A 13,839-nucleotide genomic window follows, 5' to 3' on the forward strand; every position below is an offset into this window, starting at 1 on the left:
AAACTGACCGCCAGTTCTGACTTACATACAGATTCAACTTAAGAACCCCAAGCGTCCCCAAGAGCAACTCTGCCTCAGGCTTCCTGTAGTCAGCGCTGGTCAGTTTCAGCAGCGGCTGACTTGGGGACGCCTGGGGCAGAGCAGCTGGGGTGCTGCTGGGTTGCTCCAGTAGCACCGCTCCTCGGCGCTACTGGACCAACCCAGCAGCACCCCAGCTACTCTGCCCCAGGTGTCCTGATTCAGCCGCTGCTGAAACTGACCAGCAGCGGCTGACTTGGGGACGCCTGGGGCAGAGCAGCTGGGGTGCTGCCGGGTTGGTCCAGTAGTGCCCAGAGCAGCGCTGCAGGACCAACCGGCAGCGCCCCAGCTGCTCTGCCTCAGGGTCCACAACAAAAGCCTGGTCTGCTGGGGGGGGGGGGCACACTAGCTGCGCCCCCCCCCCCCCCAGCAGACCAGGGACACGGGGAGCAAAGCCGCAGTGGCAGCGGGGTGCCGCGCCTCTGAGGCTTTGCTCTGGCAAAGCCTCAGAAGCGCGGGAACCTGCCGCGGCTGTGGCTTCGCTCCCGGTGCCCCTGGTCTGCTGGAGACGGTCTCCAGAAGACCAGGGGCATCGGGAGCAGCTTTTCTCGCCCTGGAGGTCGAGGTGGCAGATCGCTGCCTGCGAGCTCCGGGGCGAGAAAGCCCCGTTCGTGAGTGCGGATCTGACATAAGTCGGATCTGCGTAAGTCGGGGACTGCCTGTAGTAACATTAGTTCGGACTAAGGGCTTTAGTCCAAACTAACGCATCCTGGTGCGCACTTCCTGGTTCGAATCAGGAATCCCTGCTTCATTAACTACTTCATTACCGAACTAGGGATGCAGTGTAGACCTACCCTAACGGGGCTCAGGACATCATTCCTTACCCATACTGGCTAATAGCCATTTATGGACTTAACCTCCATGAATTTATCTAGTTCTCTTTTAAACCCTGTTACAGTCCTAGCGTTCACAACCTCCTCAGGAAAGGAGTTCTACATATGATTCAAAAAAATCAATACTACAAATTCTAACTTCACAATAGCTTATATGTTCATGTCTCTCAATGAAATTCTGGTCTCCATTATACTTGTGTAAATCCATTGACTGATGTAGTGTTTTCATCAGCATAAGAGGGAGCAGAATTAGGCCCAACATGTTTTTATTGCAATTTAGTAACTGGATTCATAGCCAAATGCAAAACAACATGGCTATGTATTTTTCAACCCCTCATTTGAAATACACTTCACAGCAATAAATATCATTCCTTTTACCTGCTCCGACACACATGCACTTTTTTGTCTTTGAAAGAACACATCAAATTCCAGCTTAAATATTATTAGGTACTTTCATGCCTAAATATGCTTTGTAAATATCACCTGAAATTGTAACCCTTTGTCTTTCAAATAATTTCTTAACTAGGTTAAATATATTCTGAAGTAATTCTCAGTATTGATAAACAATACGAATTTCATTGTTAATATGTTTGCACAAAATCTTGTACGAAGTGGGCCAAGTGAGACTTATTGAAAGCTTATGCTTTGATGATTCTATTTATACTGCTCCTATGCAAGTATTATTTTTGTATCTGAAGTTATGAGTGTTGTGTTTCATATGTTTGCTTCTAGGAGAAGATCAGTAACACTGTAGGCAAACCTACTGTGAAAGAGTTGCTAGTCAAGTGAATAGCAGTACTTCACTGACAATGCATCTTGAGTGGTGCCAATTCACACCTGAGGAACTTTGCTGTGAAAATGAAGACCACCATGAAGGTGAGCAGGGGTCAGGAATACTGGGAGAGGGGTCTTGACTTCCCAGATGCACTAGAAAAGGCACGTGAGCCATTGCAGAGTTAAAATCAAGGAGCAAATTGTGATTCTAAGCATCACATTTTAGGTCTTGCCCTGTTCCTGGGGCAGCACAGTCACATATTCCCTTTGCATGTGAGGACGTAATCCAGCCCAGACTAATTGCTGGGTTCTTCAGAATTTATCTGACTTTAAAAAGGGTAGGGATATTTCCAGCCTTTCTGGTCTTTACACTTTAAATTTGCTTGCTTATGTCTGACTGGGTGTGTATTTAGATGATTTTAAACAGAGCAAATTATGAACTTACCCCTCATTCACATGAATGGTGCATTAACTGGGAAGCATCTCATGAATCACAGATTGGCTAACTTAGTACTTTTTAAATTAATGTATTCTGAACTCTAGCCTGTGCAGGACTTAGGCTACATCTAGACTATGGGGTTTTTGCAGGATACCAGAGGTATCCTGCAAAAACCCTGAGGCATCCAAGTAATGCATTTGCTCTTCTACTTTTTTCACGGAAGAGCAAATGTGTTCTTTCGGGGAGCCCTGCATACCTCATTTCACAAGGCATAAGGGCTCCGCTGAAAGAAGAGGCTTTTCTACCAGTTGGCCCCATCTAGACTGGACCAAATGGTGAAAAAGCCTCTTCCACAAAAGCGATCAGAAAAAGCTATGCAAATTGCAGAGAGCAATTTGCGTAGCTTTTTCCGATAAAGCCCCATAGTCTAGACTTAGCCTTAGAGAACAGTACAAGTTGTAGGAGGGAAGAATCTAGGAAAGAATAAAGAAGTTAGTCTGTGTGAATATGGAAGACAGGACTATGCAGCTCTTTAAAGATTAACAAGATGTTTATTAGGTGATGAGCTTTCGTGGGCGAGACCCACTTCCTCAGATCAAATTATGGAAGAAAATTGGCATGACCATAATTTTGTTTCAGCAAGACCAGACTAACACTGCTACATCTCTATTACTATTGTGTGTGAATATGGAGCACCTCTGGAAATAGTTTACTTAGGATACATCTGCACTGCACACTTATTTCAAAATAAGCTAATCCAGAAGAAATACTCTAAAATAGTTTATTTTGAAATTGCTCGTCTACACTGCAAGGAAGCCTCAAAAATAGTTTGAGGCAGGCTTCCCTAATGTGGATGTGCTACCTCAATTTAGAGCCCCAGGAGGAACTGGGGAGTAATTACTTTGAATGGCTCTGGGGAGGAGCTATTTTGAAATAGCAGCAGTGGAGCATCCACTCTACTGCTATTCTGAAATAGCTGTTTCAGAATAGGCATTATTCCTCATGGAATGAGGTTAGCAGAAGTCAGAATAAGCTGTCCATTATTTCAAAATAACTGAACTGCTGTGTAGATGCTTGCATTGTTATTTCAGAATAATGGCTGTTATTCCAAAATAATGCTGATGTTAGATATACCCTTAGTAAAGATCCAGTTCAGTTTTACAACTCAGAATTCCTCCTGTTACTGCCCAACACATGGTACATGAAAACATTTGGAACATTTGGTACATGAGAACATTGGGAAAGTGAGATCAATGGATAAGAACTACTCCCATACATTGCAAGCCCTTTGTTTCTGCCTTCTAAAATCATAGATCTCATCACCACATACTTTTGCACCCAGAGCTGATCAACTTTCAAATCCTATATTGCTGTCAGTTTTTCATTGAAGAATTTCTTGGTAGTATGGTTATCTGCTGCAGACAAGGCTTCAAGATTGATCTAGTCTCTAGTCCTCTGCTGCTCTTTCCCCAAGAACCTCAAACCCAGCACAATTCCCAACCCTCTTTTTCTGCTCTCCTGGAGTCCATATCTAATCCCGTCCTGACATTCTTCATGGTGTGTGATAGATAGCTGTCACGAGACATGTGCACATAAATAGTACTCTCAGAACATAGAAACAATGAGATAGGTAGAGTGACTTCTAGAGGAGAGTCATGGTTGTAATGACTGACAAAAATTGGAAATCTCCTGCCATATTTTGTTCCAGGCCATAGAGATGGGAAGTGTAGACAGTAAGCAGAATAGGGCATAGCTGTGGTAGTCTAGAGTGGAGGGCAGGAGACAAAGGAGGATGTTGGCAACAGTATCAGGTGATCTTACTTGTGACAAGCTCCAGGGGTCCTCCAAACAGATATAGGTTGAACCTCTCTAGTCTGGCACTCTCTGGTCTGGCAACATCCATGGACTGGCATGATTTTAGTTACTAATCATTGGTGTGGCCAAGTGTCCTGCAGTCCTATAAAGTTTGTTTACAGCCACCATTCCTGGCACTCAGTGTTCTATGCAGTTATTTAGCTCGAATTTGCCCCTAAATGTCTTCTAAGAGTGCAGTAAGCAGTGAAAGTGTTGGAAGTGCTGCAAGACAATATTAAGCTCCTGTGATTTGGCACCAGCCAGGTCCCAAGTGTGCCAGACTAGAGAGGTTCAACCTGTACTCAGAAATAATTCAGTCAGTCAGTCAGGCTTTTGCCCACCAACTAATCCTTAAATCACCCCTGCACCCACCAAAGTTCCAGAAAAACTGCAACCACGAGTCAGATCCTCCAAGACACACTTCCACACCAGGGAGACTTCAGCCAATACTCCCCTACATCTTCTCCCAGATAGCATGCAGGAACAGAACACACACATACCATCCTAGTTGCCCTTCCTGAGATTACCTACATAGCAGACCCACCAGCCTAAAGCAGACATCAAGTGCCAGATGCACAAATCTCCGAGCTACCAAGGTCTGTGCAGCTTCATATCTTAATTGTATTACCAGTTGGGGAACAATAAACTAACAAATAGTCTGGTAGCACTTTATAGACTAACAAAACATGTAGATTGCATCATTAGCTTTCGTGGGCACAGCCCATTTCTTCTGTTGACTCTGGTCATCTGAAGAAGTGGTCTGTACCCACAAAAGCTAATAATACCATCTACATGTTTTGTTAGTCTATAAAGTGCTACCAGATCATTTGTTGTTTTCTAAGTTTATCCTGTACAGACTAACTTGGCTACCCCCTGAAGCTGATAAACTAACAATAAATTTTGGCTTATCTGTGATCATTCATCTGGACTATGCAGATTTAGAGAGTGACCAACTTCTCCTCATCTGGTGGGTTTTTTCACAATCGACAGGCACAGAACATGCACTGAAGTCGCCACATTCTTCACTGCGGAATTTCCTTCCCAAGCCAACAGCAGAGCCTTCCTCAGGACCTATTTCTATCCAGACAGGTTGATAATGTTTAGGTAGGTGTAGAGCTAAGACAGTAGATATTGCGCTAATGTTTTTAAAAGTGCACATAGCTAGTCTATATAAATCCATGTGAATGTCTTTGCCACACTCTTCCCAGCTTGGCACAATAGGACTCTGATCATTCATAAAATAACAAAGACTCTTCAATTACTATGTTCCCCATGCTCTCTCCAATAAAGCTTTAACCAATTTATTCAACTTGATCTACTGCTAATTCATAATTTTCTTTAAAGACTGTCTCTACAGGCTGCCCATGAAATCACCTATATGCTCAAATTCTTCTTTTAATACTTTTAATTAACAAATGCCAGATCTTCTGGAGCTTGATTTAATAAAAAATAGGAAGAAAAAACATGTAACTAGGTAGTACATCAACAATAGTTGGTAATTCTCATTGTTAGATAGATCTAGCAGCTTTCGTACCATGAGCTTGGTTGTCAAATTTAAATTATAGGTTTGTTTGTTTTTAAAATCAGGCATTATATGAGAAATGCTGACCATGAAAACAAAGGCCCTACTGGTAAAATTAAAAACCAAGCTCCCCACACAAAATTAAATCTAATCAAAAGCCTTCCGGCTTGACAATTTGGTTTAGGAAAGAACCAAGATTCAAATTTCCTTGTGCAAGGTATGAATTTTCTATATAAAAGGAGAAGTTATGGTTTAGATTTCTTTCCCAATTTTTTCTGGGTTAAATCAAATTCTGACTGAGAAATACCATCAGATCATGGTTAACAGAAAATAAAAGAGAGACAAAGAAAATACAGCTCAAACCGCTTGATTGTACTTCTAATCTAGCCACTACTTAGTACTATCACCATGAGTAACTAAAACTTAGCTCTCTATTCTGATACTTGCAAGGGATTCACTTTCAAAACAAGTATCAATGGTATGAAAGAAATACATTACAAATAAAGGGCACTATTTTGGGAGGGAAACAATGCCAAATTACATATTCCAGTTAATTGTCCTTCCAAACCTGTTATCAACCAGAATAGAGAACAACTTACAGAGCTGTGTCATAAGAGGTGAACTCAAAACCCCCTGAAGGCTTTGTGATGACATGCTCTGCTGTAAGTGGAACAGCAGGTACAGGTATAACTATGTTCATGTGAATTCAGTGCTGCAGAGTGGAACTTCACCTTTAGCTGCAGAACGGCAAATGTGTGGGTGTTCAGGAGAGGGGAAAAAAATCCCCACACAGCTGAAAGCAGTCAGAGAGCTGTGCTAATGGCACAGCTGGGATTCAAACTATCTGGGAGAAGGGAAAAAAGCCTGCACCTTGTCATCTTTTTACTTGAAAAGATTTAAATGTTACTTTACACTCATAGGTTACTATGGTGTTTGGTTCAGTTAATTTGTGTCTGAATTCGCACCTAATATTCAAAGGCTTCCCACACACACACACCCTTAGCCAGTTATCATAGATACACACATTTTATATATAAGATGCAAAGACCAACTTTATCTCTAGGCTACTGGAGAGCAGGGATTTGGGTTTAGTGCTATTACTAGCATTATATTTGCTGGTGGATATTTGTTTGTGCTTCATGGTGGGATGAAGAGCCCTTTGTTTTCCAACTGCATTATTATGTGTTCTGTTCACTCCTATTTATGTAATGGATGCCCAGAGCATAAGATGAGACTTTTATTAATTTAATGATATGTGTGGTCCTACTAAAGTTACTTACTTTGAATCCTAAAGGGAAACCGCTTATGAGAGCATCTTTCATTTTCTTGGGACTCTGTTTAGTTCATTGGGGGAAACAAATGGATCCACATTATTTTGGGGATCTCTTTATCATGACATCCATGCATTTGAATGTGCAGTTTTGCTTTAAGAGATAAGTCTGTATAGAATCAAACTCACTTATATTCTCTTATCTTTCAAGCTTAGACTCTGCTGATTAAAGGAGCCTTATGATTACAACCAGAAAGGATTTATTCTTTGCCAGGAAAAGGGTAGACAGATGTGAGTGCCATCAGTCCATTACTATAATAAGAAATACAGTGGAAATCACACAATAAACATGGGATCTCTCTGTCAAAGGCAGAAGAGTATATCTGCTGTTTGTTAACCCAAGCCTGTGTTCAGGCATTACCTCTGAATATGAACAACTCATTGTCCTGATACCCAGCACTGGCAGTTTCAGTCTGCCATGTTATTTTTATAGGGTTAGTTCAGAATGTGAGAAGGGCACAAAAATGGGCTAAGAAGTCTTCCATTTCCTTTCATCCTGCAAGTGTAATGTTACTTGTGAAATGTTACTTGTCATAGAGCCAGGAAACAAGAAGGAAACTAAAGTCAGCGTGCACTCACCGGAACCAAGGCATGCTGGGGTTCTGTAAACTATACATGCTGTTAAAACAGGACAGAACAAAGATTTCCCTGATTGCAGAACATACTTGCAAAAAAGGGGAAAGGGCAACACACCAGCAAGGAGCCTGGTGAATCCAGGCTACAATGGACAGTGAAAGATAGGAAGCTAAAGGACACTAACATTAAGGCTAGGCCCATGTAGCACCAGTTTGCTTCCTTAAAGACACAATAAAGAAAAAGGGGAGGAGACTCCAGCTTGATAAAAAGATCAGAGATGGTTACATCTGACTCAGCGTTTTTCCACCTTCCGCAGATTTTGATTTCCAGAACCATGGATATAACTACACTCCAGTTAAAACCCCCAGTTGTTTCAGGATAGCAGGATGGGGGCTCAGAGTCTGTTTAATTGCAATATAAATGTAAGGGGTCAGGCTGCAGTATAAGCTCTAGGCCATTTCCCCAACACCAGCTCCCATAGCTTAGACCCTTGCCCAAGCTCAAAACTCTACACTTTGATAAACCAGGCTGATTGCCAGAGTCCTACAAGCCCAAGCCAGTGGCACAGGCTAGCAGTAGGTGTCTAATTCCAATGTAGACATTAGGGATGTAAGGGTATGTCTACACTACCACCCTAGTTCGAACTAGGTAATGTAGTCAACCGGACTATGTGGTAATGTAGTCAACCGGAATTGCAAATGAAGCCCGGGATTTGAATTTCCCGGGCTTCATTTGCATGTTGCCGGGCGCCGCCATTTTTAAATGCCTGCTAGTTCGGACTCTGTGCCCCGCGGCTACACGTGGCACGAACTAGGTAGTTCGGACTAGGCTTCCTATTCCGAACTACCGTTACTCCTCTATTAGAGAGAAGCAGCAAAGGGTGGGGAGTAGGAGCTGGGGAAAGGAGGGGAGGTAGAGGCACAGCAGGAAACATCATGAGTGGGGACTGAAGCAGTCTCTGTTCATGCCACTTTTGATTTTGAAATGTACAAAAGCCTCTTGTACACTGGGGTAACATGGGTGTTGGCTGTCCCATCCCATCCCTCCCTGGGAGGGAGGGGCAGGACTTGAATCCACCCCCCTGCTCTTCCCCAAGCAAACACCCTGACCCCTAGGGCTCTTGTACATTTTAAAGGCTGAGGCACCACAGGGAGTGCGGGGCCAGTGGAAGAGTCCACTGGTCCCACGCTCCCTGCAAGGCTTCTGCTTTTGAACTGCAGCAAAAGCCTGGCAGGACTCTTGTTTCAGTTCAAAGGTTCAAGTGCCCTTATAGACTAATTGAATAGTCAATGGAAATCCCATGGATTATTTGATTAGTTAATTAATCTAAATTTACCATCCCTAGTAAACATACCCTTTGGAAAGTGTATTTCAGAGGTTCCCTCAGACTTCAAATTTAGATCAGCAATCAGAGGAGAAACAAATTAAAATCTACACAGTGGGACCTTCAACAGGGCCATTAAGCTTCTCAGCAGCTCATATGAAACCACAACATGGTTTTAAAAGATTTGGCTTTGTATGGGCAAATCCCAAATCCCACATTAGTGGGGTTCTGCAGAAGTGCCCCCCAAACTTGCATCAAGGGCTCTAGGACACAGATGGTTTTTATGTGCAGATCCAGTTGAAGGACTAGGACTTGAATTACTGGAGAGAAAAGAAACAGAAAAACAAAAGGACATGACATCCACAGAACTAGCGTTAACAGAAGTAAGCACAGGGGTGGGGAAACTTTTTTGAGTCAGCGACCGCTGACCCACAGAAAAATTAGTCAGTAGCCACATACAAGTGAGAAGAAAAAAAAACCCTCTCTGACTTTCTGACTTGGTCCCCAATTGAGAAGGAGAAAGACAATTACACAGTCTCCTGGCAGACGAGAGCCTTGGGTGGGGGGCGGGAGGGTTGGCTATGCTAGATTGTTTTGTGCTCCAGCCCCGTGAGGATATGGGGCGGGGGCGGGGACTGGAGCACTAGCACAGGCTCCCCAATGCTGTGGGGAGGTAGCCTTGAATCTAGGCAAGCCAGGGGCTGAATCCAGTTCCCAGGCCTTAGGTTCCCCACCCTTGCAGTAGTAGTTTGCCATCTAGGCAAATCACTTTTGCCAAATCAGATAAAGGAAAAGGGCAGCCTTAAAAATGTATCACATGTTAATTAAATGCTACTTTGCATCAAAACAAAACATGTAATGTATTGTGATTACCGCATGAAAAAACAATTTGTCATCCATGCACTGGCTCTCAATTTGTGCACAATAGTCTCTTAGAAACAGAGTGGAGCAATGCAAACACCAAAAGATGGATGTTGCTTGGGAACAGAGGAGCTCGTTTCTATTCAGCATATCTCAACAGAAATGTGATATTTTTTCAGAGGGATATAAATATTCGGCATTAGAAAGAAAAATGCCTGCAACTCTCCTTTCTTTATCCCTTGATATATTAAAAACACAGTCACAAATAAACAAAGCAAATTATTATTTGTTCCCAATCAGTATAGAGATTTAGCACATTTTATAGTTGCTCTGGCATATAAAATAAATGCTATTGATTATTTTGGATCCTGGCTATGTGAATTTCTTTTTACCGGGTACTGAAATACACAGAGAAGGCATTATACAATTGGAAACTGTACAGTAGAATATAGAAGATCTTTGAGAAACTTTAGGTTTCTTTAAAAAAGGGATGTGATGATCTCTTAAGACACCAAAGCTTTTCGTTTTTATTACTGCATGAATTTAGTGTAATCAGTTCCCAGTATCTGTTTTTCCTGAGTCCAAACACTTTCATGGCTCATTGACAAAAATGCTCAAAAGCAGGTAAATAGAGTTTGTGACAGAGACATGTCTACATTTACAAGCCTCGCCTGAGGCCATTTAATACTTAAAGCTCTGAGCAATGGCAATAATTCCTCAAACACGGTAGAAAATTATCCAAGCGCTAAGGTGTTCATTTTCTCCATCATTCATGGCATAAGTGGATATTTTATATTTACTGAAAGTGCATATTGTATACATTGCAGGCCCAGTTCTGATCTCTGCATTGTAAATCAGGAGTAGATCCCAAGAAGTCAGTGGAAAGCCAGTGTGTCTTTCTGATTTATGCTCCCTTCTGGATTTGGAAAGTCTGCAGGGGGAGGGTAGCTGCTTTGTAGCAAGTCAGCCCAAGTCTCACTGGCACTCTCCTGTTGATTTTGTCACCCCCTCCCCCTTCCCATCCAGTGCTTTCTGCTTTTTGGGTACCCTTGCCCAATGGTTCAGAAGTGAATATCTCTTGCCATGCATTTGCCTCCACTATCATAAGGGAGTTCAGTTTCCACCTTCCTCCAGATAAATATAGCCTTATGTATGTATCTTTATACACATAACTTAGTCTACATAAGAAGCATGGATATTTATTAACCCAGTTTCAAACATCTAGCCTACTTAGACAAAAAATATATACAGGGAAGCTATCTGAGTTTGAAGATACTGAAATCTGAAAATGTTTCTAAAATATATCACTTATTTTTAATGTTCTCTAAAGCTTCCACAGTTTTATTCATGATTCTAAGGTACGTGGCTTCATTTGGATAGAGGGGAGGTGAGAAGAGGTAGAGGAGAATTTTGGTATGAAGACTGAGGACAAAGAATGAGTCTGGGAGGAAAGGGACCATAGAAGGTGATGCCAGAATAAATAGCCAGTCATCCAAGAGGAAAGATTAGCCTGCTTTCAGACTGGGAAAATAAATGTGTGACATTACTGATGTTCATGGTGTTGGATGGGTGTCAGGGGAACCCCTGTATTTCTCCTGGCACCCATGTGCTTCATCAATCCCTGCTTCCTTTCCTGCAGCTCCTTTACCAAAAACCACAGCTTTGTGCCACTTTGCACCCCCTTATTACCCACAAGCCCTACACTTTCCTTCTGTCTCTGGTCCCAACACTAGCCCTGTGCTGCTAGCATTCCTGGCACACTGTTACCCAGTACCTCCACCCCCTTATTCCCAGCAACCCTCATACTCAGTGGTCACCGAGAGATCTCTACCACAGAACCCTTGGCCCAATGCCGTCCCACCAACAGCCCCCACCACACACACAACAGACCAGCACCCCATGTTCCTGAGGGAATTCACCACTAAAAAATTAAAATTATTTTAAATTTCTGGAAAACTCTGTAAATTTTATTTGTCATAAATAAATGTGAAGACTCCAGCATGGCAATGGCAAGCACAGGTCTTTGGTTTCATGGAGGTGGGAAATCACCTGGAAGCTTTCCCTCTCCCGAGCTGGCAGTGCGATACCACTGTGTGCATGACAGAAGGCCACAGGGAAATATTTTGCCGACTGGGATGTGAGCTGTGACCCCAAATCCATTTGAATTACAAAAAAGAAATCACTGACACTGATGGCTGAGTCCAACTCTCATCCAATACTTTGCCTGACTCAGCTCTAGCCCATCAGCTGTCCTTTCATTCTCCCTAAAATAGAGCATTTCCCTCTAATACTGAAAAGTACAAAGGGACTTGGGATGTACGGTGTAATAAGAAGAGGAGTCAATTCACCAGTGCTAAACACTCACAAGCAACAGCACAAACAGAAAGAATGCAACAAAACCTCACTCCTCTCCTTCCTCTCCAGACCTGCCTTGGGGAGAGCCAAGCTAGGCCTCCTCTATTCAGACTTCACTACCTGGCTTGTCTCTCCCCAGCCATTCACAGCCCAGTTTCTCCTCTGCCCTCCCTCCTCTTCCCACCCCGCCCCCACTCCTTGAAGTCCCTGCCTGGCTCTACCCCCCAAGCTCAGTTCCCCACACTCTGGATATCTACACACACAGCCTGTTCCCAGCCTTTCCGGGCTCCCCTATTGCTTCCTGCCCAGCCCAGCTCCTCCTCTGAGCCCCCATGTGTCATGTCACATGGAGAGAAAGTTTCTCTCATGCCCATCCCTGCTGGAGATCAAGTGGCACAGACAGGGCAGGATTCTGCCCTGTTTTAGATGGAGGTGGGCTGGGCCATTGTACTGTGCTATCAGTGGCGGTCCCTACCACTCCGGCTCCTGGAGTGGGGGCTTGGGTAGAGTTGGAGCCCTCTGCCAGCAGGATGATGAACGAGTGGGTGGAGGGGCAGGACCAGAGATTGAGACTGGGGAGAAGAGCAGTCTGTGCACTGGCTAAGTGAAGTCTCACCAGAGCCAGTGTGGGAAGGCTGAGCCTTTTGTGGCTCTCCCCTGGCTATGGATCCCTGGGTGTGGATTCCATTTCCCTGGCCCTTAGGCTGGCCCTGGGGACAAGGAACTCCATTTAGGCCTCACCCTCCCTGATACTGCTGCCCTACACTTTGGTCAGGGAAAAATTCCTTGCTGCTGTTAGCTAGCTCTGACATATGGAGCCTGGTTCTTTGCCCTCCTGTAAAAAGTTTTCTTTGTATTTGGTTACCCAACTCACTCATAGGTTTTGCCTATGAGTAATAGAACCATCCCAATTCAATAATAATCACATATGAATTCCATCATTCTCTCTCTGGTGTGATAATATGCTGCATGTCTATTGATAACTCTACTAGCCCCTTCCCTTCCCCCCAGAAATTAATACTGAATCAAGACTGTAAATATAGTTTAACTAATTTATGTCAGACTTATAGGAACCTTGCAGTTATATGCAGAGGGAGTAATCGAAGGGTCCCTAAAAATCCTATGATTTCTAGGGAATATTCTTCCTGTTAATCATTTTATATTTTCAGAAATATTTTCACAGTCCTTAAGGTATTTATTACACAGCAGCGTTATTTCAGAATAACTGACGTTATTCCAAAATAACAAAGAGTGCATCTACACAGCAAGCCATTATTTCGAAATAATGGCAAGCTGGAGGACTTCTTACTCTGACTACTGTAAGCTTCATTTCACAAGAAGTAAGGGAAGTCAAAGGAAGAGTGTTCTTCCTTCAACTTCCTGCTGTGTAGATAGCGCCAAAAGCCGAATTAAGCTATTTAGACTTCAGCTACACGATTGACGTAGCTGAAGTTGCATAGCTTAATTTGAATTTTGCTCTGAAGTGTAGCCATGTCCTTAGTTTGCTGAATTTGTTTTCAATAAAAGCTCAAATGTATAGATTGAATTATTCACATTTATGAATCTCACTGTGACTTGAGAATTTTTTAAAGAGTTATTCAGAATTCTGTACTGAATAATGCTAAACTTAATCCTGTAACTTTTGTAACAGTGCCTGGAAATGCCAATTCTGTCAGAGGCTTTGTCTACACTGCGGCTTTTGCTGTCACTGAGTATGCAAATGAAGCACTGATTAGCATTCTGTTGCGTTTCATTTGCATAATCTATTTGAGCCATTTTTGCGCAAGGGGTTTTTGCGCAAAAACAAGTAGTGTGGATGTTTCCTTTTTGTGCAAAAACCTCTTTTTGCAAAACATCCACACTGCTTGTTTTTGCACAAAAAACACTTGCACA

At 43.0% G+C, this 13,839-nt stretch overlaps 1 long non-coding RNA gene across 1 annotated transcript in view; it reads right to left on the reverse strand.

Annotated features, from left to right (window-relative positions):
* Nucleotides 1-6,230, reverse strand: part of LOC142818659 (uncharacterized) — a 64,935-nt gene extending 58,705 nt beyond the window's left edge. Inside the window, exon 1 of the long non-coding RNA XR_012896238.1 lies at nt 6,100-6,230. This is a non-coding gene — a long non-coding RNA (uncharacterized LOC142818659). The remainder of the gene's footprint in view (nt 1-6,099) is intronic.
* Between the last annotated feature and the right edge of the window lie 7,609 nt (nt 6,231-13,839).

This window comes from Pelodiscus sinensis, chromosome 17 (genome assembly GCF_049634645.1).
Source record: "Pelodiscus sinensis isolate JC-2024 chromosome 17, ASM4963464v1, whole genome shotgun sequence".
NCBI classification, from domain to species: Eukaryota; Metazoa; Chordata; order Testudines; family Trionychidae; genus Pelodiscus; species Pelodiscus sinensis.